General features: G+C 39.1%; 1 pseudogene; it reads left to right on the forward strand.

Annotated features, from left to right (window-relative positions):
- The window catches only part of LOC123621706, a 31,317-nt pseudogene extending 22,451 nt beyond the window's left edge, over positions 1 to 8,866 (forward strand).
- The last annotated feature ends 19,098 nt before the right edge of the window (positions 8,867 to 27,964 follow it).

Below are 27,964 nucleotides of genomic sequence, written 5' to 3' on the forward strand. Positions count from 1 at the left end.
GGTCTATTCACATATCTCTTCCCTGCATATCCTTGTCACCCATTTTCTAATCATGTGCCTTTTAGGTCCCTGACCATCCAGCTAAACAACTGGCCATGGCCCATGAATCAGTATATAACACATGTCTGGCCTTTTATCCTTCCAAACAAAGTGCACAACCACGTACATTGCTTGAAGTTCTGCCCACTGGGAAGATTTTCTTTCATTACTGTCCTCCAGGGGTGTCCCAGAAAGGGGCTGTAGTGCTATAGCTGTCCACTTTCAGGTATGCATATTGTGCAGAACCATCTGTAACCCAGTCCCCAGTCTTCTCTTCCTCTACCAACTGATCACAGGGAATGTCCTGTGATGCCATAGATGCAGGAAGGGAGAGAGAAGGGAGTGTGACAAGAATGGGGACCATGAGCATTTGGACCACTTCTTCATGTAACTTCCTGTGCCTTCAGGGCCTGCTGGGACTGATCACATATAGATCATATTTATTTCCTGATGGAGAGCTGCTATGCATGACCAATATTATAGTTTGGTGGGCCAGATAACACCTACTTCCTTCTCGGCAGCCCAGGTCACACGGTCACTTGGTGCCTCATAGTTAAGTGTTCGTTCTCTACTAAGGCTCAGTAGCAGACCAAGACCTGTCTCTCTAAAGGAGAGTAGTTATCTGTTGAGGATGGTAAGGCTTTGCTTCAAAATCCTAAGGGTCTGTATTGCCATTCACCCATAGGGGCTGCCAAAGGCTCCAAACAGCATCCCTGTCTGCTACCGACACTTTGAGCACTGTTGGATCTGCTGGATCACATGGTCCAAGTGGCACAGTAGCTTGCTCAGCAGCTTGCCTGTTGCAGAGTCTTCTCCTGTTCTGAGCACCCCCTAAAAATTAGCAGCCTTTTGGGTTACTTGGTAAATGAGCCAGAATAATACCCAAGTGAGGAATATGTTGCCTCCCAGATCCAAAGAGACTCACAGCCAGTAGGCTTCTCTTTTGGTTACAGGAGGAACCAGATGTAACAACTAATCTTTCACCTTAGAAGGAATATCTCAACATGCACCACACAACTGGACCCTTAGAAATTTCACTGAGGTGTAAGACCTCTGAATTTTAGTCAGATTTATTTCCCACCCTGTGATACCCAAATGTCTTACCAAAAAGTATAGAGTAGTTGCTCTTCTTGCTCTCTAGGTCCAATCAGCATAAAGTCATCAATGTAATGCAGTGTGATACCTTATAGAAGGGAAAGGTGATCAAGATCCCTGTGAACTAAACTATGACACAAGGTTGGAGAGTTGATATACCCCTGAGGAAGGACAGCAAAGGTGTATTGCTGGCCTTGCCAGCTAAAAGCAACACGATTCTGGTGGAACTTATTGATAGGGGATAAAGAAAAAGACATTCTTCTGATCAATAGTTGCATACAAGGTGCCAGGGGATGTGTTAATTTGCTTAAGCAGTAGACATATGCATTTGCATTTTGACCCAGCAATCCTACTTCTAGGTATCTATTAAGATGCAACAACAAAAACATAAGATGACTGATGCACAAGGCCATTTACTGCTGCACCATTTGTAACAGAAAAGATTGGAAACAACTGAAATGTTCATTAACAGGGGACTGGTGAATAAATTTCAGTGCAGCCATACAATGGCCTATTATGTAGATGTAGACAGGAATGAGGAAGGTCAGTATACACTGATATCAACAGATCTCTAGGATATAGTAAGGTACAGAACAGTCCACAATATGTCACCTTTCATTTAAGAAGGGGGAATAATAATATACAGATAGATGCATTTATATATAACATTTAGTATGAAACATGTAACATATAATTTAAGCTACACAATAATAAATGCTAATGTATTACTCAGAGTTCTCCACAGAAACAGAACCCATATGATGTGTATATATAGGAAGTGATTTATTTTAAGGAATTGGCTTATACAATTCTGGAGGTTGGCAAGTCCCAACTCTGCAGGGTGGGCTGACAGGCTGGAGACTCAGAAAGAGCCAATGTCTCAAGGTCATCTACTGACAGAATCCCCTCCTGCTCAGGGGAGGTCAGACTGTCTTATTCATTCCTTCAACTGATTGGATGAAGCTCACCTACATTATGAATGACAAACTGCTTTATTCAAAGCCCACTGATTTAAATGTAAACCTTATCCAAAAATACAGTCACAGAAACACCAGAATAATGTTCCTACAAAGGAAAACCCTTCTCAGCAGAAAACTTACAAGCCAGAAGAGATTGGGTCCCCACTTCAATTGACTTAAACTGAACAACTCTCAGCCTAGAATTCTGTATTCTGCAAAACTATGTTTCACAATAAATGAAGAAATTAAGTCCTTTCCAGACAAGCAAACAGTGAAGGAATTTGTCATGAGCAGACCTGCTCTGCACAAAATACTCAGAAGAGAACTATATACAAAGCACAATAGATTCCCATCAATGTAAATTCACCTAATCCCTCCAAAAAACTCATAACTCCTATAAAACAATAGAACAAGAGGTAAAACAAAGCAATAAATGTCTATTCAACAGGATGACCAGACCAACATCTCACATATCAATGCTATCAATCAAGGTGAATGGACTGAATGCTCCTCTCAAAAGACATAGGCTGGCTGAATGAATGAAGAAACACAATCCAAGTATCTGCTGTCTCCAGGAAACACATCTAAACCACAAGGGCGCACACAGACTCATTGTGAAATGCTGGAAAAAAAATATTCCATGCAAATAGAAATCAAATGAGAGCAGGTGTAGCCATTCTCATATCAGATAAAATTGACTTTAGGCCAACAAAAGTAAAGAAAAACAAATAGGGTCATTACTTAATGGTAAAGGGAGCTATCCAACAAGAAGACATAACAATCCTAAATATATATGCACTGAAATAGGAGCTCCCAGATACATAAAGCAAATCTTACTAGAACTAAGAAAAGTAATAAGTAGTACCATTGTTATTGCTTGGGACCTCAATACACCATTGTCAGAGCTCCATAAATTATCTAAGCAGAGAATAAATAAATAAATTAATGGACTTAAACCAAACTCTAAATCAAATGCATGTAACCGACATTTACAGAACATTCTACTGCAAAACTACAGAATACACATTCATTGCAGCAGCACAAGGGACATCCTCCAAGACCGATCATATCTTAGGCCACAAAACAGGTCTCAACAAATTCAGAAAGATCAAAATCATACCATGTACCTTCTCAGACCACAGCAAAATAAAACTAGAAATCAATCACAAGAGAAACACTCAAACCTACACAAAGTCATGGAAATTAAACAGCCTGCTGCTGAACGACTACTGGATGAAGAATGAAATTAAGATGGAAATCAAAAAATCCTGTGAGCTGAATGGCAAAGGGACACAACTATCAAAATCTTTGGGACACAGCAAAGGCATTCCTCAGGGAAAAATTCATAGCCTTAAATGCCTACATGAAAAAGACACAAAGATCACAAATTGATAACCTAATGTCATACCTCAAGGAACTAGAAAAGGAAGAACAAACCAAACACAAAGCCAGCAGAAGAAAAGAAATAATGAAGGTCAGAGCAGAGCTAAGCAAATTGGAGAAAAAGAAAATAATACAAAGGATTAACAAAACAAAAAGTTAGTTATTTAAAAAGATAAAATGGACAGGCCTCTTGCTAGGTAAACTAAGGACAGAAGAGAAAGGACCCAAATTCGCTTAATCAGAAATGAAAAAGGTAACATTAAAACTGATACCACAGAAATACAAAACATCATACATTAATACCATGTAAATCTCTACATGCATAACCTAGAGAATGTAGAGGAAATGGACAAGTTCCTGGAAACACACAACCTCCCAAGACTCAACCAGGAAGAAATGAAACTCCTAAACAGACCAATAATGATCAGTGAGATCAAATCAGTAATAAAAAACTTCACCCCCCAGAAAAGCCCTGAACCAGATGGATTCACAGCCAAATTCTATTAGACTTACAAAGAAGACCTAGTTCCCATAATATAGAAATTATTCCATAATACTGAGAAGCAGGGAATCCTCCCCAACTCATTCTATGAAGCCAGCATCACCTTGATACCAAACCCTGGAAAGGACACAACAAAAAAAGAAAACTACAGACCAATATTGCTTGTGAATATAGATGCAAAAATCCTCAGCAAAATACTAGCAAACAAAATTCAACAGCATATCAAAAAAATAACCCACCAGGACCAAGTGGGCTTCATCCCAGGGATACAAGGATGGTTCAATATATGTAAATCAATAAATGTGATTCACCACATAGAGGAAAAACAAAGGCCATATGATCATCTCACTAGATGCAGAAAAAACATTTGACAAAAACCCACAGCCAACATCATACTAAATGGGGAAAAGTTAAAAGCATTCCCCCTAAGAGCTGGAACAAGACAAGGATGCCCACTGTCATCACCTCTATTCAACATAGTATAGAAGTCCTAGCCAGGGCAAGCAGGCAAGAGAAAAATATTAAAGGTATCCAAATCAGGAAAGAGAGGCTCAAACTATTGCTCTTCAATGACGATATGACCTTGTATCTAGAAAAACCCAAAGATTCCACCGAGAGTCTCCTGGAATTGATAAATTCAGCAAAGTCTCAGGATACAAAATGAATGTACATAAATCAGTAGCATTTCTATATACTAATAACAGTCAAGCTGAAAGTCAGATCAAAGGCTCAATATCATTCACAATTGCTACAGAGAAAGTAAAACATTAATACTTAACCAAGGAGGCACAAGATTTCTACAAGGAGAACTGCAAAATGCTAAGGAAAGAAATCACAAGAGGATACAAACAAATGGAAAACATAGTATGCTCATGGATAGGTAGAATCAATATTGTTAAAATGTCCATACTGCCCAAAGTGATTTACAAATTCAACACAATCCCCATCAAGTTACCAAAGTTATACTTCACAGATATGAAAAAAATAATTCTATACTTCATTTGGAACCAGAAAAGAGCCCAAATAGCCAAAGCAATCCTAAGCAAAAAGAACAAATCTGGAGGCATCACGTTATCAGACTTAAAACTATACTACAAGGCTAAAATAACCATAACAGCAGGGTTTTTCTGAGGGGGTGTTTTTGTTTTTAATTTTCAGAATATCAAGAAGGTACAAATGTTTTAGGTTATATGAATCGCTTTTGTAATGCTTGAGTCCTGGCTGTAGGTGTGCCAGTGGCCCAAATAGTGTTCATGGTACCTATTAGGTTGGTTTTTTCCCCTCCCCACTGATTTCTTTCCTCTGAGTTTTACTCCCTCTGTGCACTTGTGTCTCATTGGTTAGTATGGAAGGAACAAGTGAGCAAACTTAATAATCAGAAAATAACCTTTGAAGACTCTGAAGTATATGCAGGCCAAGTTCTAAATGATAAAGAAAACCGTATCAAGTCTCTGATTGAATGTTTGCTAAAGATGAAGGACTGGGCTACTGTGCTTGGGGAAGACATAATGGATGGTGATAACTTGGTGTTAGGAATGAAGAGTGAATCAGAAAATGGTGCTCACTGCGATAACCAGCCAAAAAGGAGCTTTGAAGAAACTGATTCAAGCTGCTGAGCTAAATGCTTCTTTAAGAACCCTAAAAGAAGAAAGAAACAAAATTTATACTCAATTACCTTAAGCAGATAAAACAAAGAACTTACAGAGCATATTAAAAATCTGAAGGCTAAACAAGCATCTTTGCAGTCAGAAATACACAGTTGGAAAGTGAGAATCAGAAACTTTGGCAGAAACTTAAAGTGATGACTGAACTGCATCAGGAAAATGAAATGAAATTCCACAGGAAACTCACAGTAGAGGAAAATGACTTGTTAGAGAAAGAAGAGAAACTTTCCAAGGTAGGTGAAAAGATCAGCCCTGCAGCTGAGTTGGAGACCCACAGAAAGCGAGCCAAGGATCTTGAAGAAGAATCAGAGAGAATCATTCATATTTATGAAGGCAAGATTATTTCCTATGAGAAAAAAGCACATGATAATCGGATAGTAGCTCGGATGGCTGAAAGAAACCTCAGTGATTTAAGGAAAGAAAATTCTCACCATAGACAAAAATTAACTGCCAGAGTTTAAATTTGAACTTTTAGGAAAGGATCCTTGTGCACTTGACGTTCCAAATACAGCATTTGGCAGAGAGCATTTCCCCTGTGGTCCCTCGCCATGGGGCTGGCCTTCCTCTGCAAGGAGAGCTTTTCTCTCTCCTCCAACTCTGTTGCGGGGCCCACTCAGACTCTCACCTTTGCTTCCAGGGGGAGGAGGAAGAGGCTCAGGAGGCACAGGGAATCCTCTGGACCATCAGATTACCAAGGAGAGACGAGAATCCAACTGTGAGAGGTTAACTGATCTTCACAGGGCACCTTCTGACACTGGGCACCTCCTGTCACCTCCATGCGAACAGCCCCATAGGATGGGGATTCCTTCATTAGGCAGAATGCGTCCGAATCCAGCCCTTCCTCCCCAAAGGCAAGGCCGACTTTATTCTAATTCTGGTAGACAGTCTGGACCAGCGGAACTCAGAAGTGTTAATGTGCCTTCTTTGGATAAAATGGATGAGCCTGTGTCTTCAGAATGGAATCCAGTAAAAATGATACCAAAGATGATCTTGGTCATTTAATGTGCCCGATTCATCTCTCCCTGCTGAAAGTGACGCAGCTGGCCCTGGCTTTGTTCCTCCACCTCTTCTTCCAACGATAGGACCATTGTTTCCGATGGATACTGAGGGGTTTTCCTCCTCATCTTCCCCCAAGAGCTGGATTTTTCTCCCCACCCTACACTCTGAAAGTAGAAGTGAGTTCTCTTTAGGGCTGATTCTGCCTTCAAGTGAGCCCACCACCCAGAACCACCACAAGAAGCGTGACAATATTTTTGCTGTCTTCAAAAGTAATTTTGACTTATCTCTCATTTTCGGTTTAGGTAACTGCTGTTACTTAAATGATTATACTTTTCCTCAAATTAAAGCTTAATGGAATTATAAGTCTCAGGGTAGTATTTTGTAAATAAAGATGATTTAAATATAAAAAAAGGAATTCTAAAAAACTGAAAGCAAAATAAAACAAATGAAACAAAATGAACAAATGTACAAAGTTGATGAACAGCCTGAACAACAGTGAGACCCTGTCTCTACTAAAACAAGACAAAATTAGCTGGGTGTGGTGGCGCATGCCTGTAGTCCCAGCTACTTCAGAGGCTGAGGCAGGAGGATTGCTTGAGCCCAGGAGTTTGAGGTTGCTGTGAGCTGTGATGATGCTACTGCACTCTAGCTGAGGCAACAGTGAGACTCTTGTCTCAAAAAAAAAAAAAAAAAAAAGAAGAAGAAGAAATGTAAAAAAACTTAAACCATTTTTAGGATTCATAATATTGGTAATAATATTTTTATTTATTTATTTTGTTGAGACAGGGTCTCACTCTGTTCCCGGGCTAGAGTGTAGTGACCTCATCATAGCTCACTGCAACCTCAAACTCCTGGGCTCAAACACTCCTTCTGCCTTAGCCTCCCAGCTGCGTGCCTCCACACCTGGCTAATTTTTCTATTTTTTTTAGAGATGGGGTCTTGCTCTTGCTCAGGCTGGTCTTGAACTCCTGGGCTCAAGTGATCGTCTCACCTCGGCCTCCCAGCGTGCTAGGATTATAGATGTGAACCACTGTGCCCAGGCTTTATTTCGAAAATAAAATATATAATACATAGAGTTGGCTAACATAAGTTATTTTGTTAATGTCATGAAGAACCTTGATTTTCAGTGTGAGGGGAAGGAGATACAAATATAAAATCAAATAATTATCAAATCCCCTAAATTTTAAAATTGGAGTTGGAGATTTCTGTGCAGACTCATGATGTATTTCTAGATCTGCCCCCCCAAAAGTGTAGAACCACAATGATCAATTCAGTAGCTAAGAGTACTCCTCATGCTTAGAATGTGGTGTGTGAATACCATGTCTCCTACAAGGAACCACGATTCCTTGGAGAAATAGCTGATTTTAGATTTGGGGCAGAAAATGTGGAAGGTGAATTGGAAACATCTTGTATCAAAAAGCAAGGATGCTAGCAAAGGAAACTGGAGTCCTGTCAAAAGGACTCAGGAGATAATGTGAGGTGCTGTCACTAACCAAAGATGTGATAACGTGAATATCAAAGAGAATAATTGCTACAATGGGTTGAAACATATAAAATATGCTTTAGCGTCCATGAGTACATAATGATCATCATTATAAACACATTCATTGGTCATCATTATTATTCTGAAAACTGGTAAATAAAGGGAAAGGTCTAAGCATTTATCCAGCTTTTCCTGAACAAACTCCCTCTCAGAGTAAGCAAATTGTTGGTGTGGGAAATTTTTTTCTCAAACAATATCAGCTAATACATTAAAATGGAATAACAAAATCAAACTATCTTCATTTTGCACCCCTAATTGAATTGCATAATGCCTCTAGGCAATGATCATTCTTGGCTGCTAAAATCATAATGTTAGAGAAAGTCTGACGTGGCTGGGGCAGGTATCTCTGACACTGGTGCGGCATCCTCTTGGACGCCCTCTGGTTTTAGCCTAAGCTCTGTTGGGCAGATCTGTTGTGCTCAGATTTCCCTCCCGCTGTCAGCATCCTTCCTCAGTGCACGTGAAGTCTTTCTGCTCGCTGCTCCTGGGCCTTCTGTGTAATCTCTTGAGTGCCCCTGGATCCAACATCGTGATTCAGCTCACAGCAGGCAAATTAGTGTTCCCAGAAGCAACCTTCAAACAGGAGATGGGAGCTGATAGACAAAGGCCCCTGCCTCCTGTTTTCCAGGAGAAGAAGACCTTGGAGGTCTTCCTTATGACCTCTCAGGAGGTTTTGGTGTAATTGCTAATGTACAATTTTGTTGCTTTTTCTTCCTTTCCTGTGTCACTGGCCCTGCTCCACAGCCACTGCTTTCTGGGATCACCACCCAAATAAACCTCCTGCACCCAAGTTCTTGTCCCAGACTCTCCCTGGGGGAACCAAAGTTAGGACAGAAACTCTACAATGGATAGGTCAGGCTGACAGTACATGACTTCACTGGTTCAAAGCATCATCACAGAGAGAGAGACAACCAGACACTGGGTCCCAAGCACCACATATATTGTTTTCAAAAATTGAGCTTGAATCTGATCAGGACTCTAGATTTAACTGCCAGTTCACAAGAACAGGTTAAACTATTCTCTGGGGATGCAATCAGTAATCCAGAATGTGGAAAATTCTGCAGGACAATGACCTAGTATCTTCTACAACTAAATAGTACAAGAAAAAAAAAAAAAAGGGAGGAGAAACCTATAGATTATAGGAGATTTAAGAGAGATATCTCCAGATCTAATGGGTTTTAAACAAACTGTACATAAAAATTATAAATGAAAAATTATAAAATAATCAGGGAAGTTGATGTTAAGGAACTGATATTAACTTTTAAGTGTGCTATTTGATTATGTAGAAAAAGAGTCCTATCTTGCAGAGGTATATATTGGAGTGTTTATGAATGAAATGGTGTTTGGGATTTGCTTTAAAATAATCCAGTGGGTGGGGAAATGGGGGGATGGATGAAATGAGATTATCCCATGAGATCGACTTGGAGGTGGGTGTTGGATAGAGGGGCTTGAAATGTGCATAATGAAAGTTTTTCTTTTTTCCCAAGAATGTATATTTCTCAGGATACAGAAATAAGAAACTAATGTACTAGAACTTCCAAAACAGACATATGCTGCCACCTTATGCCAAGCCATTTGGTTTCTTTGTCCCTCTGGGACTGTTATTTGTGAAACATGAGCACATGCAGATTAACACGATACCTTCTTGCAGGAAATGCTGGGCTCCTATCAGACAGGGGTTACTTGAGTAATCTTTTGGGTGACTACTGGGAGCTGAAAGTGATGTTTTGGTGAAGTATTTGCACCTGTTCAAGGTATGATAATGAACCTATAGATTCATTCCCCAAGCCAGAAACTTTTAAAGTCAAGGTAGTCTCACTCGTTTATTTTTGCTTTTGTTGACTGTGCTTTTGGTGTCATATCTAAAAAATTGTTGCCAAGATCAATGTCAAAGAGCTTTGTTCCTACGTTTTCTTCTAAGAATTTTGTGGTTTTATGTCTTATGTTTAAGTGTTTAATCCATTTCAAGTTGATTTTTGTGTATGGTGTAAGGTAAGGATCCAATTTGTTCTTTTGCATGTGGATATCCAGTTTTCTTGTACACTTTGAAGCAAGGGACTTAATTTTGTTAATTTTGTCTATCCCGTAAGACCCATCCCACTCTCTTCATTTCATAGTGTTTCATTGTATCTGATGATGGTGAGAACTGAATTTCTTGGGTGTCTCCTCACCTGATAGGAGAGGCATGAAGAAGTCACCCCTCATCCTGTTGTCTGGTTAGATGAGCCTATTACTCCCTCACAGGGCAATAAGAGTGGAGTGTGTGCTCTCTAACTCCAGAAAGTCTGGTGAGAACCCATATATTTTAAGTGATGGCTATGTGTCAGGCACTATGCTATGTGCTTTATACATGCTATCTGACTTCTCACTTTTTCTATATATTTTTAGCTGTCCATATATTTCTTTCTATTTCTAGTAGAGACGGGGTCTCGCTCTTGCTCAGGCTGGTCTCGAATTCCTGACCTAGAGCGATCCTCCCGCCTCGGCCTCCCAGAGTGCTAGGATTATAGGCGTGAACCACTGCGCCCGGCCCTCTGCAAATTCTTTGAGACTAACACGACCACAAGGCTGCTGGCAAACTGTGAAGTGCTTGATGTTCCATGTGAATTATGATGTTTAAGATTCAACTATTGATTTGATAGTTCACAAGGAATTTGAGCTGCTGAGTAGCTTTTTATTAGCTTTATCTCTCACTTTGACTTGTCAGTAACAGACATGAAAAGAGTTGAAAGAATCAGAGGCTTTATTGATGTCAAAATTTTGGGGCTTGATGTGAGGGAGGTGGTAAATGGGATGGAGGCAAAATCCTGTTGATACCTTTATTCTGGCCATGGGAGTGTACCCTTCTCCAGTTAAAGAAATCTAGCTGTGGAGAAAGGAGGGGAAATAATTCCTTTAACAATAAATAGAATGAATAAACAGAACAATAAATTTAACTAATAAGTAGAATAAGAAGGACATAGTAGAGAGGGTGCAAGTAGAGATATTTCTGTTTGCAAATCTCAGTGAAGTCTTGTGAAAATGGCGAGATAAAATGGTGGGGAGTAGTTCTTGTGTAGCTCTGGGAGGAAAAATTAAAGGAGCATTTTTGGAGGTGGCTGCACTGTAGGGTACAGGACAGCCAGTGACAGAAGCTTGCCTGGATCACGATAGTCCCAGTTCCTGCAGAGCCTGGCTCAGCTGTGACCCCAGGTGCTTGTCCCATTCAATTCTGTGCACCTGGCTGCACGTCCACCCCAGTGTTCTCTGGTTTCTTGGCTTCAGATGTGGGCTCTTCCTATGTGCTTCTCCATTTAACCGCCATCCAGTCTTCACTCTTGAATTGCAGTGTGTCCTTGCTCCACATGCTCATTTGCTTTTAGAGATCCCATCAGAGAGCTCTGGATAGGAGAATACACCTCTGTCAGCTCACTCATGCTGTGGAACCCTGACTATAGCCTCTTATCTGGCTGGGAAAATGAGTTTGCTGTTAGACTGATCAGCCTCTATTCTATGTCCTAGCTCTTTGAGGAAAGTGAAATCAGAAATCCACTATGAAAACTTCTTGCAGATATACATATGTACTATACATCGCTTCAAGGACAACTCAGCTTAAGTGTATTTGCTCTGGGGATGAAAAGCAAATCCAATATGCAGGGTGGTTGTAGGGAGTTGCTTTTATATTTGTAGGCTTCAGCCTGCCACACCTCCTGGCTGGAATTTGACATACCAGCTTCATTAGAAAATATTTCTTTGTGTTGTTGGCGGATGGAAAGAGGAATGCTGAGACTGGATGATCACAAAGACAGGATCTGAAGTGGGGAATATGCTAAGAGTGAAGCCGTCTTCACCCGGTTAAGAAGAATTACATGCACAGTTCTGGACAGAAGTATAGTTACAACTGAGCATTAATCAAGCTGCTCTTTGGTTCCCGTCCTTGTAACAGAAAGTCATGTAGCACTAGAAACTGACCATTTGTACTCCCATTGTTCTTATAGATAGAATTTCTCATGTGAGAATCATAAGGCTTTTGTTTAAGAATTGCTTAAGATGTTTTTCAGATCCTGAATTCTAGTAGAACATCTGACGTCAACCAGTTTGAAGACTACCACGTAGGAACCGACTCAGCACGAGAACATAGGCTCTGGAATTAGTTGCCTCGGTGTGACTTTCTGTTCCATTTCTTGGTACCTGATGGAACCTGAGAAAATTACTTAGCCTTTCTGGCTGTCAGTTGCCTAATATGTAAAATGGGGATACTACTACTACTTGCCCAGGGCTAAATGAGGAATGGAGGCAAAGTGTTTAGCACATGGACTGGCACTGACAAATGTTAGCTATTACAGTTGTTATATTTGAGAACATAAGTATAGGGAGGAAAAGAATAATTTTCCTTCTACCCTTCATGATTCTAGCTGAGACTTCCTGTGACAAAAGACAGATGAACAAGAGAAAGCAACCAGAAGTTTATTAACATGTATATTTCATAAATAGACGGGAGATACGTACAGAATGAGTAATGCTTAAGGAGGTGGCTTAGAACTTGGCTTTTATAGCATCTTCAACAAAGAATGATACATTTTTGGAAAAGTGACAAGACAAAGGAAAAGGACGTTGAGTCTTACAGGGCAGCAAACTGTGGGAAGGTAAATGGGAAACTAATGGTAGATAAAGCTAGTTCATACAGTTTGTTAGGTAGGGTCCTCTGATGTCATCTTCAGGCTGACAGGGGTCTAAAGCTGTCTTTGGTGATCAATCTTCACCTTTCCTGGTAGAGAAGGGAGGAGGGAGACCTTTGTAAATTTATGTCCTGCTTTTAGAAAAATGGGGGAGTGCAGAGAGCTTTTCTTGTATCTGCTTCCTCTCAATTGCCTTCAGCTCAAAATAATCCTTACACAAAAGTGGCATATTTTGGGATGCATATTTTGCTACCCTTCATAAACAAGAGCTCCAGAGAAGGTATAAAAATTGTCAGGTGGCAAAAAACGTTTCTCAAAGATAAAACATGTTCTGAGTTATAAAAATAAAAAAAGATCTCACAATAAAGACCCATAGAATATTCTCAAAAAGAATACAGAAAATGTTTTGTTTTAACAAAAAATTTTAAGCTAATTAATGTAAAAAGCCAAAGAAACATAATGTAATGGGACTGTGTTGCCCTAAATTGAGTGATAAGATCATCCAGAAAAGAGTGAACTGCAATTTAACAGCTAATGTGAGAGTGGAAGGAAATGGAAAAAAGGTTTAGGGACAAATTATCCAACATTTGTATTTACCCCCAAGGTAACTCTTTTTTCAAGTAATAACAGATGATTGGGATTTAACTATTGGTGAATATAAATTTGGGCTTTATCTGTGAATCCTAATTACTCATATCCAATTATCAGTATAATTGGGAATTCGCTGCACTGCAGGATAGCATAACATGACTGTCCTTAAGTGAGGCAAAGTATCCCATCCATCCCTCAGCTGAATATGTAACCATTATCTCTTTACACACAATGGCATATTTATTCCTGGCACGTTTGTGTTGATCTTAGGAAAGATCAACTGAATCTATTCATTGCTGAATACTTAACTATTATCTCTTAAAACATATTATACCATGGCATATTTACTCCTGGTACATGTTTGTGTTGATCTTATGATATAGTTGTGTTGAGTTGCAAATTGTTTTGCCAGAAATAAATATTGCAAAAAAAAAAAAAAAAAGAGAGAGAGATCAGTTGGTTTAAAACTATGATACTGACTTTTAGCTGTAGCTTCTTATAAGAAAACTTTGGTAGTATTCTAGCATTCCCTGTAGAATTCTGTAACAGCTTAAGTGTCATGCAAAGCATTTTGCCATTTATCATTATAATGTAATAGAGAGATACCTTATGGGGATGAGACTAGAAAAGGCTTTTATATGATTATATCATATGGTGATAGATGCTAACAATTTGTGCTTATTATGAGAACAATTTTCTGAAGCGAATTCTTGATAAATTTTTGCAATTGCTCTTTTCTAGATATATAAAAATATAGCTAATATTACATCATAAATACAAATAACAAAGAAATAGGCAACAGGGATTTAAAATTTGTCTGGATAGAACAAATTAGAATTTGTGCATATTTGCTCAGGTCTCGTTTTGATTAAAAGATGAGTGGGAAAAATGGAAAAAAAGAACAATTCCAAGAAAACATTCACTAGAATTTTAATCTATGCCTTTGTGACTTCTGGGCTAAATTATTGAAGGGCACATAAGCAGAGATCAGAAAGAATATTTCTTATATATGTGGGTTGTAATAATATATCAATAACCTAAGATAGATTGGGAATTATTAGGTATCTAGAGTTTGCTATGTATTTATAAAGCTCAGGTCACAAGATAAGTAACAGGTCTAGTACTGTCGAGTGGTAGCTGTCTGTTCTCAGTTCTTGGTGTACTCTTGGCTGAAGAATGACCTGACACACCAAAAGCAATGAAGTTTACTGAGGAAGGGCAAGATAGCTTTACAGAGTAAGAGCAAGATATAGGTTTACAGAGCAAGGTACGTTCGCCACAGATGACAAACAGGCCCCCCTGTTGTAACAAAAGGGCTCTGGTTATAGTGTCTGGAGACATCACCACTGAACCACTTTGATGGACAGTTGACGACATGATAACTAGCCTTAGGTTACTCCAGGTCACTTTCCAAATCCTATTGTGTCTGGGCTGCCTGGCCTGGGGACTGAGGGGATTCCCTGCATTCTTTTGCAGATTGCCAGGGCATGCCTCCTTCTCCCAGGCATGGTAGTTGCTCGGGGTAGGATCAAGGGTGAGGCAGCACCAAGACAGGGGGACCACCCTTGTCCTTCTTTCCAGGTGTGGCAAATGCCCAGGCAGCACCAAGGTTGGGCGCCCGCCTTTGACCCTAGGACCGCCGGAGTCCCCCACTATCTACCTGACAGTGGGAATTGATTTTGGAGTTGCTGAGCTGAGCATATGTACTTCAGAAATGAAGGTGTCCACTTCTTTCTGACCCCAGTAATGGGGCTAATGTTACTCAGGAAGAGCTCAAAGGCTCTGCTAGAACCTGCCTGTTACTATATAGCTGGAAGAAGGTAAATAAAGTGTGTGTGTGTGTGTGTGTGTGCATGCGCACGTGTATTTTACTTGACTGGCTAATAAGTCAATGTCAATCTCAACAAAAATTTAATGTATGCTTATTATATACTTAGCATTATGAATGATACTGTCAAAAGGCAACATTACTACAAATTTAAAGATCTCAGTTGGCTTTGTTACAAATCTAGAATCTGGCAACACTTCATTCCATAAAATAGAATAAGTGTTCTGCTGAGCTGAGAGGAAGAGATTGGCTTTATAGACAGAGAAGTTCTGAGGAAGCAGAAGCAAAGAATAAAAAGTTACTTTTAGACAGAATAATAGACAAATAACTGATTAGTTAACATCAGGTTCCTTTAGGCTACCATTTTTGTGAAAGGATTAAAGCAGAGGGATCTTAATTTTCATTCTGATTGAAGATTTACACTGGCCTGTTTGGGAAACTGGCTGTTATCTCTCTCCTCATTTCTCAGAAGGTTAGATAACAACTTAGTTTGGGTTTGGTGATGTGGAAATTTAGCACAGGTGACTTCATTTGGTTTTAGTCTTGTCTATTGGTGCCTAATATAGGAGCTTAGTCCAAAACAATGGACTTCTGTAATTTTTATTAAACAATACTATAGGAGGTCAAGAAGGTATAATATGTAGCTCCTACTCACTAAATGCTATCATCAGGACTATAACCAGGTCTTCCTCACTCCAAATCCTGTATATTATATATACTATAGCATTGGCTAGGCATTTTTCTTACATTATTTTATTTAATATTTACCATAAACTTGTGAAGAAGTTATTATTACTCATAATTTGTCCAGAAACCTCAGCCATTTCAGCAGAAGGATCCAAGAGAGCAATATAAGAAATGGAAAAGCATTTTACAAAAATCAAAGGAACAAAGCCAATTACATGCAATTTATAGGCTCTTGCTTATCCAGTTGTCAAAGTATTGTATAATTCTCATTTCATATATGAGGAAACAGAGGTCAGGAGGTGGTAAATATCCTTCCTCAGTTTGTACTGCTGGAGTAGAACATGCAGAACTCATATTTAAACCCAAGGCTGTCAATTTTTCTCATGCTGCCTTCCTGGGATTTCAATCCGGCCTTGGCAGAAAGGATTTTTATGGGCGTAGAGGAGGAGTGTATGTAGTTATGATAACCACCCCACTCTTGAGGTGTAATTACAGAGATGCCCATCTTGGCTCTAAACAAGGCCATCCCTCCTTAGAGTGCTTTGCTCCTTTTAGGTACTTAATACAGTTGAATGAGTGAATGATACATGAATGACATCCTGATCCAGATTCTTAAATGAGCCCTCAGGAGACTTGTGCATGAACAAAAACATTGTCATCAAAGGAAATATACTGCATTACCCCAGTGTTCTTTTGGCAAATGCTCGGTGATCACTAAATTTAAAACTACGGGAGGTGAAGAAGAAAATCTCAGTTCGAATGCACATTCGAGTGCTCAGTGCAGGTGGGAATAGGTGCCCTTTTCCCATCTGTTTTGGAGAATGTAGAAGCCATAGGCCAACAGTTAGCATCTTCCCATTATTGCTGCTTCATCATTCACAGGGCTCACTGTTTCTCACCAGATGGGCTTTTATGAGCCAGAATAGAGCTGTTTCTCTTTTTAGATAGCTTACCTACATCCTTTTTAATTGTAATTCAACTCTGGAAGTACCAGGAAAATGAACTGCTAGCCGTAATCATTAGTTTGAGAAGTTTAAATATCACCCATTTTGTGCATGTTGTATTTCAAGATTTGAAAAAAAAAAAGTTCATCTAAAAGGTGAAAAAAAGCAACAGCAGTCTTTTCCAAGAAACATCAGTTTTTCCATCGTTAATTAGTTAATATAGGACTTGTAAAGCACTTAGAAGATGAAAAGCATCATGTAATTAAGTGTCTCCTTTCTGATCAGCACCAATAGACTTTAATCACATTGTAAGGTCATAGACCATTTTGCTACACTGAGAAAGAGAATATTTTTTCTCCTATTGTTGGTATTTCTTTAGAAGGAAATATGGAAAGAAATCATTTCCTTGGGTTTCTTTCAGTGTTTCCTTAAACCAAATGAGATTTCTATAGTTTTATGGGCTTCGTGATCTATAGTCATAGGTTCATAGTGGCTGGGGGACTGTCAGAGTCTGGCCTGGCCACGAAATGTACACATGTCCCTCTAATCCTGACTTCGCTCCTCTTCCGACACCTCTGCTTCGTGTCCATAGGATAGCTGTCCTCAGATGTCTACTGACCCCCTCAAAACAAAACATGATTTGATCCAAGCTTTCTGCTTGGACTATGGGCCCTAATTTTATTCTGATTTAAGCACTGCCATTCTTTTTCACTCTTAGGATTGTAAATTTGTAGTTACCATTTCTCACTTCTTCTCTTCAATTTGAATTGTGTAGCCAGTTAGTAAGCCCCAAACTTATTGGATTTATCTCCTCTTTATCAAGAACCCTACTACGGCTCTGGGTTAGCTCTTATGGCCATTGCCACTTTTTTCACTTCCTTTTGTTAAAGCACATTCTTACATTTCGAAAGTGTTCTCGGGCATTCCAGATGAAAGTTTTCTTTTCGTTGAACAAGGAATTACATCTAAACTATGAACAACTGCCTCATAGCTGCGAATAGCATTTGTTATCATCATCTTTTGGGGTTAGTACCTTAAACAGTGGTCCCCAGCCTTTTTGGCACCAGGGACGGGGTGGCAGGGTAATGGTTTCAGGATGACTCAGGCGCATTATATTTATTGTACACTTTATTTCTATTATTATTATTACATTGTAATATATAATGAAATAATTATACAACTCACCATAGGTTGGGGATCCCTGTCTTAAAATGCTACCATAAGTGGAGGCCCTGTCCAAGAAATTCCCTAAAAGTTTGTGAGAGAAGATGACTAAGTAGATTTTTTTCATTAGTGAATTATTTTGTAATTAATCACGGTTGATATATTTTTTGAAACCTTTTTATATTACAGACATGAGTCTTTAATATAATTTTAAAAGATTCATAAAACTCTGAGCATTTATTTATTTATAATACCAACATCCAGAAACCCAAGGGGAAAAGAGGAATGAATTCATATTCAGGTAGAGCTACTTACAACTCTAGCCTGCATGTCTGCTGCCTTTACGGTATGGTGATATTTCTACTTACACTCATTTGATTTTTAGTAGCTGTGACTTTTGTGGAGTTTTTAGCCCTGAGATTCAAACAGCTAGACTTTAGCCACAGACACATGCAGTTAATGAGATTAGCTAATTTTTTCACTTCTTTTTTTTTTAAAGACAAAACCAGAAATAGAAATTTTTATTAAAAATAGCAGCATATGGTATTATACATTAAGTAACAGTAGATATTACATTAATAAATATTCATACAAAGACTTAAAGAAACAACAAATTAGGTACATTTTGCTATTGGTTGATTTGTTCTTTTCTTTTTTTTAAAAAATAGTAATTTTCTCTCATGTGATTCATTCAGTATCAAAATGAACTTGTTTGAAATTCTTTTTGTGGTCCAATTTTTTTTAGTGTGGTAAAAGTACATAGCAAAATGTACCATTTAAACCATTTTGGGTGCACTGTTCTTTGGCATTAAGTACATTCACATTATCGGGCAACCATCACCACCATCCATCTCCAGAGCTTTTTCACTTTCCCCAGCTGAAACTCTGTGCCCATTAAATATTAACTCCCCCTTCCCCTCTCCCCTCAGCTTCTGGCAGCCACCATTCTACTTTCTATCTCTGTGAATCTGATAACTCTAGGAACCTCATATAAGCGGAATTATACAATATTTGTCATTTTGAGTCTGGTTTCTTACACTTACTGTAATGTCTTCAAAGTTCATTCATGTCGTAGCATTTGTCAAAATTTTCCTCCTTTTTAAGGCTGAATAATATTCCATTGTATGTGTATATTATATGTATATGTTTTTATGTATATGCATTTTTATTTACGTATATATTTTATTTATATGCATATGTATTTTTATGTATGTATATATTATATATAATGTATTTTTTTATTAATAGACTTCATTTTTTAGAGTAGTCTTATGCTTATAAAAAATTGAGCAATAGAACAGTTCTGATATTACCCCCTCCGCCTAGTTTCTTCTATTATTAACATTTTACATTAACATGGTATATTTATTATAATAGATGGTTAATTATAATTAACTAAAGTTATGAGCTGTATTATTGTTAACCAAAGTCCATGGTTTATTGAGATTTCCTTAGTTTTTAGTGTAATGCCCCTTTTTATTCTAGGATACCACATTTATAGTCATGTCTTCTTAGTCTCCTCTTGGCTTTGACAGCTTCTCAGGCTTTCCTTGTTTTGATGACCTCGGCAGTTTGAGGAGTACCTGTACGTACCACATTTAGAAAGCCTTCCATCTCTCAGTGGACACTGAGGTTGCTTCCACCTTTTGGCTGCAGTGAATAATGCTGCTGGGAACACGGGTGTACACATACCTGTCTGAGAACCTCTTTTCAGTTCTTTTAGGTACATTCCCGTAAGTGGAACTGCTGGATATGAGGGCAATTCTGTGCTTAAATTTTTGAGGAATTGCCATACCATTTCCCATAGCGGCTGCACCATTTTATATTCCCACCAGCAATACACAAGGGTCCCAATTTCTCCATATGTGACAATACTTGTTACTTTCTGTGTTTTTTTTTTTTTAATCATAGCCATCCTAATAGGAGGTGTGAGGTGGTATCTCATCGTGGTTTTGACTTGCAGTCCCCTAATGTCTAGTAATATTCAGCATCTTTACTTGTTTGAAATTTTGTAGTTTTATTTGGAATTAATGTTTTCTTTCCTTCCTCCCTCCCTTCCTTCTTTTCCTTCTTCCCTTCCATCCTTCCCTCACAATCATGATATTTACAGTAAACATGACGTGAGAGCCACACTGTACTAGATGCTGGAAATACAAGGAGCTAGGAGTGAAACGGGAGCAGTGGAGGGTAAACAGATAACTGCAATGCAGAAAGCTCTTGACAGGGACAGCAGCAATGTGTGCAGTGCCGGCAACTAGAAGAAACAAGACCCCACCCAAGAGAGGAGGAGTTGAGAGAGCTGGTGCAAAGCAGGGCATACCTATATATCCGAAACTAGAGAAATTTGGGAGCCACCCATTTGTGACAACTCAAAATGGGTTCAGAAAACAAGGCATATTTGGATTTCTTAAGAATTTACTTCTAGTGTTTTGGCATTCTACTTTTAATCTAATCTTCTCAAGCTTTTGTTATTTTTTTCTTCAAATAGTAATAATTATTTCATAAAAATATATCACATTTCTTTCATATTCGAGTTATTCAGAAATTATGAGTAAGAAAGTAAAAAAATATTACTATAAATTCTCCCATCTGGATACAAATATTATTAGCATTTCCTTTTTGAGTATCTATAGCTAGCAGTATAAACACTCAGAGACACAATGAGATCATTCTGCACATTCTATATTAATCAGAAGTATAAATTTTTATTTAAATTTAACAGAACTATAGGGATGAAACTGAGGGAATTGATAGAAAGCAAATTAGTCTTTTTTTAAATAAAAGATTTAAGCCTTGAAAGATTTCTCTAGAGTTAAGAAAAAATTTTCATTACGCAAAACATTGAATGTAGAGTCAATATACTTTTTACAAAAGATAATTTTCAGTTTTGGATTGTTTATACTGACTCTCCAGTGGGAAAGATAAGGAAATAAGCCTGTTTTCTCCCACCGTTATTCCTTATCATCTTCCAAGTTTGTTAGCTGCAATATTATTTTTATGTTGTAAAGGTTTGTAACAGGTACTTTCTGTTCTGTAGCCATAATCCCATGGTTATTTTAGCCTTAGGTCTTTACTTACTTAAATAATTTCTAATCTTTCCATGAAAGCTTTGAAATGATTTTATTTATTATTATTATGATACCATAGTCTCTCCATTTTGCAGTTTTTAGTTTTGATTCACCTTGTCTTTGTTGGAATTAACATTCAGCAGTGTTCTGAAGAACTGTATTCATGTGCCCCATTTAGGTAATGTTTTATTTTGCTCTTCTATATTTTCCCTGAGATCATTAAGCATACTTTTAAATTTCCTGTTGTCTTCTCTTTCTGCTGTATCTGTTTTGAATAAAACTCAGAATGTTTCACAAATCTGTCATCCTTTCGCCAGCCCCATGCTCATGCAACCTACTGTGTGCTGCAGCGGACTGTATACTACTGCTACCAGGTAACTCATCAGCAGTAGTCATGTTTTGGGTGAAGCTGTTGTAAAGCTATGCAGCAAAATCCTGCAATTTTCCCTTTTATAATTTCCACATTTTAAAAGTTTTTATTATGCTTTATCATAAGCACAGATCACAGACCCAAACTTAAATTGATGAATTTTATCTTTTCTTGCAACATCATTGAAACATTACCCAATTCCCGCTTGAACTCTTCTGGTGAGGAATTTGCTATTTTGGCTGAAGTTCTTTTCATTGTTAACAATTCTTCTTATATTGAATAGAAAGCTCTGTCATTGTCATTCCTGCTCATTAGTTGATGGAATGAAAGTATGCCTACTTCCCCTTCCCTGAGACTATTTCAACAATTCTAGAAATTATGTCTGCCTTAATTATTCTCCAATCACATTTTCCTTCTTTGTCCTCTCTATTTTGAAGAAAGGATTTGAAGGAAATCTTTTAACTTGTAATCTCCCTCTTTTTAAAATAACCCAGCACTTTTTACAATTACTTCTGCTTTGACAATGCTGTGGAAATATATTTATGAGTATGGATTGTTGTGTGAGTAAAATTACAGTGTAGAAAGGCATTTGTATTAATAAGAATATAAGTGATATCTATATGATAGATCATATCTACTAAGGGGAAGGCATCAATGGTTATTAAATAGACGTGTTGAGGACTCCCATTGTATGCTGTAGGGGAGGAAAACTCTGCCTCAGCTTCTTAGGTTTTCAGCTGGGTCTGTGAAATAAACTGACAACAGACAGATCAACAGAAGAGGCACATAAATTAATCTGATGTTAATATTTTCACATGGCATGGTGGGGAGGAGGGGCTTCACGGGAAGAGGAGAAACCCCGCAGGAAATGTTTAGGCTTGGAGGCCTTTATACCATATGGATAAATGAGGATAAATTTAAAGAGAAGTGACAAGTCAAAGAAAAGGGACCTTGAACTTCTAGGGGTGGCAAATTGTAGGAAGGCCAATATGTGGAAAACTAGTGGTAGATAAGGGCTAGTTAGTAAGGTTTGCTTGTGTAGACTCCTGGTCGGTGCCATCTTATCTCTGGTGATAAGGTTGTCATCCCCTTGCTGGTGTGGGACGTGGTCGGGAGGACACCTTCACAGGCGACTTTATGGTCTGTTTTCGGGCAGGTGGGGGACAGCAGAGACCTCATCCTGTGCCTGCTTTTTCTCTGTTGCCTTCAGCTCAAAATAATCCTGTGCCAGAGTGGCATATTTTGGGGTGGCATATTCTAATCTACAGTGCTAAAAACAAAAAAGTCTGTAATACCATGTAAAAACCACCCCTTTAGGCAGGGAGCCCAGACTACCAAGGCAAATGAGGAATGTGTGTTCCCTCCCCACCTTCACACTGGGTAAGGGAAGACAGTCTAGGTAGCTCATTCCATCCAATGTAGAAGACAAAATTCTTGGCTGGGCACCGTGGCTCATGCCTGTGATCCTAGCACTTTGGGAGGCTGGGACAGGAGGACCACTTGAGGCCAGGAGTTTGAGACCAGCCTGGGCAACATAGAAGGACTCCATCTCTACAAAAACAAAAAGATTAAACTCTCTAAAAAGCCATTCCAGGATGGAGCAGCTTCAAAGATGGCTTTTACCTCCAATTACTGTGTACATCTCTCACTTTTAATATTGCTAAGTAAGTCAAGAACAAGAAGAAAAGTCAATGCTCTTTCTTTCCCCCTCCCTTCCCGTTTCCTTCTTTCTGTTTTTCAGAACAGAGGTGGGAGAGAAATAAACTATTTTTGTTGTTGGTTTCTAAGCAGTGCTAGGGAAAAACTGTGGCAGAGCAAATGAAAAGGAACCTTAGTCCTGTTTTTGAAATGTAAATCAAACCTCTTGGTAGTCAGTGCTCCTCCTAATTATCTAGTGATAATTATCCAAAACTGAAGCCAAACTACAGCATCATGAGCACACAATATTCTAAAAGTTTTAATTTGGGCCACTGTTTTGACTCATGAAGTTCATGTTTTTATTTTCCCCTTTGGGTTAGTTTATACTGTTGGTTCATATTGACTTTCTCCTTAAAGTTAGTAGGTAATTTTCATAAGAAATGTACTCACGGTATATCTGCCCTTGTTATATTTGTGCAATAAAAAAATCCCAAAATTTAATGCAGGATTTTACATTTATTCTCGTCTAAGATTGAAAGGCCTCAGAAACAAGTAGCAGAGCCACAGTCTCTCTCTGACCAGCTCCTGCCCTCCCTGCTTTCTTTTCTGAAGTGCAGGGAGGGGCTGTCTCTGAAGTTTCCTTACCTGACTGCAGAAGTTCATCCAGAAGGAATGCAGTTGTCTTAACTCCACTCCCTGGAATCTACATTAACCAGAGAAGATTAACTCTTACAGCATGAGAGGAAACTAAGTCTCCACAGCCAGGAGACGATGGCTGGACAGATTTTTCACCTGTTCTTTCAACTATTCTTCTAGTGGCTATTACCTGAGAGGCTTTATTTGCACAAGACAACTGTTGTTTACAGCCCAGCACAACCTCTCTACCCACCTTCCCATAACTTGTTGCCACCACCCCCAGAGCCCAGAGGAACTTCTTCCAGGCTACTGTCTGCTCTTTGGGCCCATTCTTTTCTCCTTAATAATCATTTACTCTTCCTCTAACATTACCTATCCCCCCTCTTCCCTTCCCACTATGGAGAGGGTATTTAAGTTCAAATATCTGGTCTGTCTTTGAGTCTCATATTTTGTGTGGCTCTGTCAGGTTTGGCAATCTCATTCTGTGCTCACTCAGTTCTCGGTGTGCTCATGGCCGAAGAAATGACCAGACACACCCAAGTAAGGCAAGCACAAGGTGAAGTTTACTGAGGGGGGAGCAAGATAGGATTATAGAACAGGAGCAAGATGTAGGTTTACAGAGCAAGATACATCCCATATGCCACAGAAGATGACCGGACCCCTGTCACAGCAGTAGAGGGCTTGGTTATGGTCTTGGGTCTTGTTTTACAGTGTCCAGATAGGGACCTCCTCGTGGTCCAGACATCACCATGGAACCACTTTGGTGGACAGCTGAGACTTATATGACCTGAGTCTTCCTGCATGTGCAGATCTCCCATCAGCCTCTCTGAAAGCCAGTTGTTCTAGGTCACTTTCCAGACTCTATTGTACCTGTGCTGCTTGGCCCGTAGGCTAAGAGAGTCCTCTGCATTCTCTTGCAGTTGGCGTGCTAAGTTCTGATTGGTAGATTGGTAGGGTGTTCCCTCCTCCCCCAGGTATGGCAGTTGCTGGGGGCAGGATTGAGGTGGGGTGGCACCAGAAGTAGGGGAAGCACTTTTGTCCCTAGGAGACCTGGAATCCCTTGCTATCTACCTAACAGCTCCTGTGCACCTGTGCAAGTTAATAAATTTGTATGCCTTTTCTCCTGTTAATTTATTGTCAGTTTATTTCAGCTGACTCGATTGAACCTTCAGAAATGATAAAAGAGAAGAACTTTATTTGAGAAATGCAAGTCCTTTTAATTATCAGGGCCAGAGAAACATTAAAGTGAGACAGCAATCATGACCTTGAGGAATAAAAATAAAATCCTTTGCCTCCCAACTGGTTGAACAGACCTGACCTTGGCCAATGGGACCCCACAGAAACCTTAACACTGAGTTCCCAGCCATGAGTGTGGGAGCTCAGACACACCTCACTACACCCCTTCCCTGGTTAATGGCCATCAGGCTTTCCTCCCTAGAGGTTAAACAGAACCAGCCTTTGGAAACACTTGCTCCACTCCTGATTTCAATCAACCACCTAAAGCTTTTCTCTTTTTGTGGTTTCAGCACAACTGACCAGCATTCCTTCCTGACAAGAGACCACTGACCGTGGAGTGGTTCTGAGCAGCCTATGGAGAATGCTCAGTGACGGTTTTTGTGTCCTCTGCTTCACCTTTTGATGTCATGCTAACACTGCCATTTTCTGAACATGGACCCCATGAAGTAGCATGGAGCTCAATTGTGCATGTTTCTCCCTTCATAAATATTCACGACTCCTCCTCTAGCTTCTTCAATATGTATATTTGGCCACGCTGCTCCTGCTCAGCGTAAATTTTTTTTTTTTTTTTTTTTTTTTTTTTTTTTGAGACAGAGTCTCACTTTGTTGCCCGGGCTAGAGTGAGTGCCGTGGCATCAGCCTAGCTCACAGCAACCTCAGACTCCTGGGCTTAAGCGATCCTACTGCCTCAGCCTCCCGAGTAGCTGGGACTACAGGCATGAGCCACCATGCCCGGCTAATTTTTTTTTTGTATATATATTTTTAGTTGGCCAGATAATTTCTTTCTATTTTTAGTAGAGACGGGGTCTCACTCTTGCTCAGGCTGGTCTCGAACTCCTGACCTCGAGCGATCCACCCGCCTCGGCCTCCCAGAGCTAGGATTACAGGCGTGAGCCACCGCGCCCGGCCCAGCGTAAATTTCTGTTCCTTTTGCCTCTGCCTTGAAGTACTTGTTTTTGGCTTCTGGCTGGAGGCTATGATTCTCAGCCTGGCAGAATGACCACCTTGCAGGCTGCAGCCCTTTATGAGAAATAGAGTTTTCTTTTCCGAATTTATGAACCTCATCATTCTTCAGTTGACACCCTACTTCCCCCTTTGAGCTCTGTATTTATTTCTTGAAACTGCTTGCTATTGCCACAAGTAGCTATGAATTAACCTAATAATGCCACACCAGTCACTATAACCACACCCTAAAGCTTAACAATATATAGCCAATCACTAATCAATGTAATTTCTGTAAACCAATGAGAATTCCTGACAAACAACTTTGTATCAGTCCACTCCCTGTCCCCCTTTTTTTGTCTTTAAAAATACACATGTAATTTCTGCTAATTGGTGTATATATTCAGGGCAACTTGAATCTATACTCCTGGGGTGCAGTCCTCAAGCTTGGCCCAAATAAACTCTCTACTTATGTTAATTTTGCCTCAGCTTCTTCCTTTTAGGTTAACAGAGGGAAAATTTAAACTTTTCTATGCCACCAAGATAATTTTGAATATTGATCCTATAATCATCATACCAACAGTTAATTTGGCTTTCTATGAGAGTCTGATAAAAATATCTTTGTGTGTCTTTATTTAGATAAAAATATACAAAATGTTGAATGAAACAGGAGCAAGTTCAAAAGCATGTTGTGTGGCACAAAAGTCCTTTCTCTGGGTGATTATTTAGCTATTAGTACTCTGGGTGCTTCATGCAGATCAGCTGGCTATGATTCCATGCAACTCTACTTCCATGCAGCCAAAATTTCAGTGTTATAGCCACATGAACCAATAAACTCACATTTTAATGGAGAAGATGTCTAAAATCAAGATGTACGGTATGGACAGCATTAAATACTCTGTGCTTAAATATGAGATTTTCCCCCTTGTTTTTGTCTATTATTTTTGTTTATATTTAAGCTATTTTGTCATTTAATTTTTCTCCCCAAACTTCTTTATTCTCCTTACTCTTTGCTCTGTTATCTCTTCAAGTCATTCTGAATGAAACACATAATTGGAGATGTGCAGATACATACAAAATGTAGGGAAATGATTACTTATCAACTATTTGGATGTGAATTAAGAAACATGCCTCTTCAATATTAAGCCTGAATAGTTCTTAACAATCAAATGTTAGCTTTCCAAAGACACCAAAACAAAGCATTATTTTTATCTTCAAAATATTGATCTCTAGAAATGGAGAAATTGCTTGATTTAATTTTCTCCTATTGAGATATAAGTTGTGGGATTTTAGCCTATGGGTGAAATAATAATAAAAGATCAGTCGCAAAGAGATGGCAGGATGCTAGAAATTCTAAATGGTTTTAATAAAACCTGATGATCTGTCACATCAAATGCTGTGGATCAATTGCAGACAGAAAAAAAGGAGAGTGAAAAACAAACACAGAGGTGTGTTATTTAATAATGGAGGGTGAGCTTGGCAGATGGCAGACTCCGTTCCCTGCTCCCAAGCAGGGGAGGATAAAGCGGACTTTCTTTCCCAGAAAAGAGAAAATAGCTCTTTTCCACCTTCACAGAAGCCTGCAGATCTGGGTGTGTCCTCAACCTTTGTCTGTTATCTCTGCTCTATTGTCCTGAAATGCAGCCTGCCTGGGGTGTATCGGCAGAGCTTCCTTTTTTGTACTTTAAGTAGTAATTCTGATAAAGCAGTTATGAATCACTACATTAGAATTTTTATTTTTTTAAATTTATTTTTATTTATTTATTTATTTATGAGACAGAGTCTCACCCTGTTGCCTGGACTAGAGTGCTGTGGTGTCAGCCTAGCTCACAGCAACCTCAAACTCCTGGGTTCAAGCAATCCCTCTGCCTCAGCTTCCCAAGTAGCTGGGACTACAGGCATGCGCCACCATGCCCGGCTAATTTTTTCTATATATTGTTAGTTGTCCAGCTTATTTCTTTCAATTTTTAGTAGAGATGGGGTCTCGCTCTTGCTCAGGCTGGTCTCAAACTCCTGAG

Source organism: Lemur catta, chromosome 16, assembly GCF_020740605.2.
Source record: "Lemur catta isolate mLemCat1 chromosome 16, mLemCat1.pri, whole genome shotgun sequence".
Classification (NCBI taxonomy): Eukaryota; Metazoa; Chordata; class Mammalia; order Primates; family Lemuridae; genus Lemur; species Lemur catta.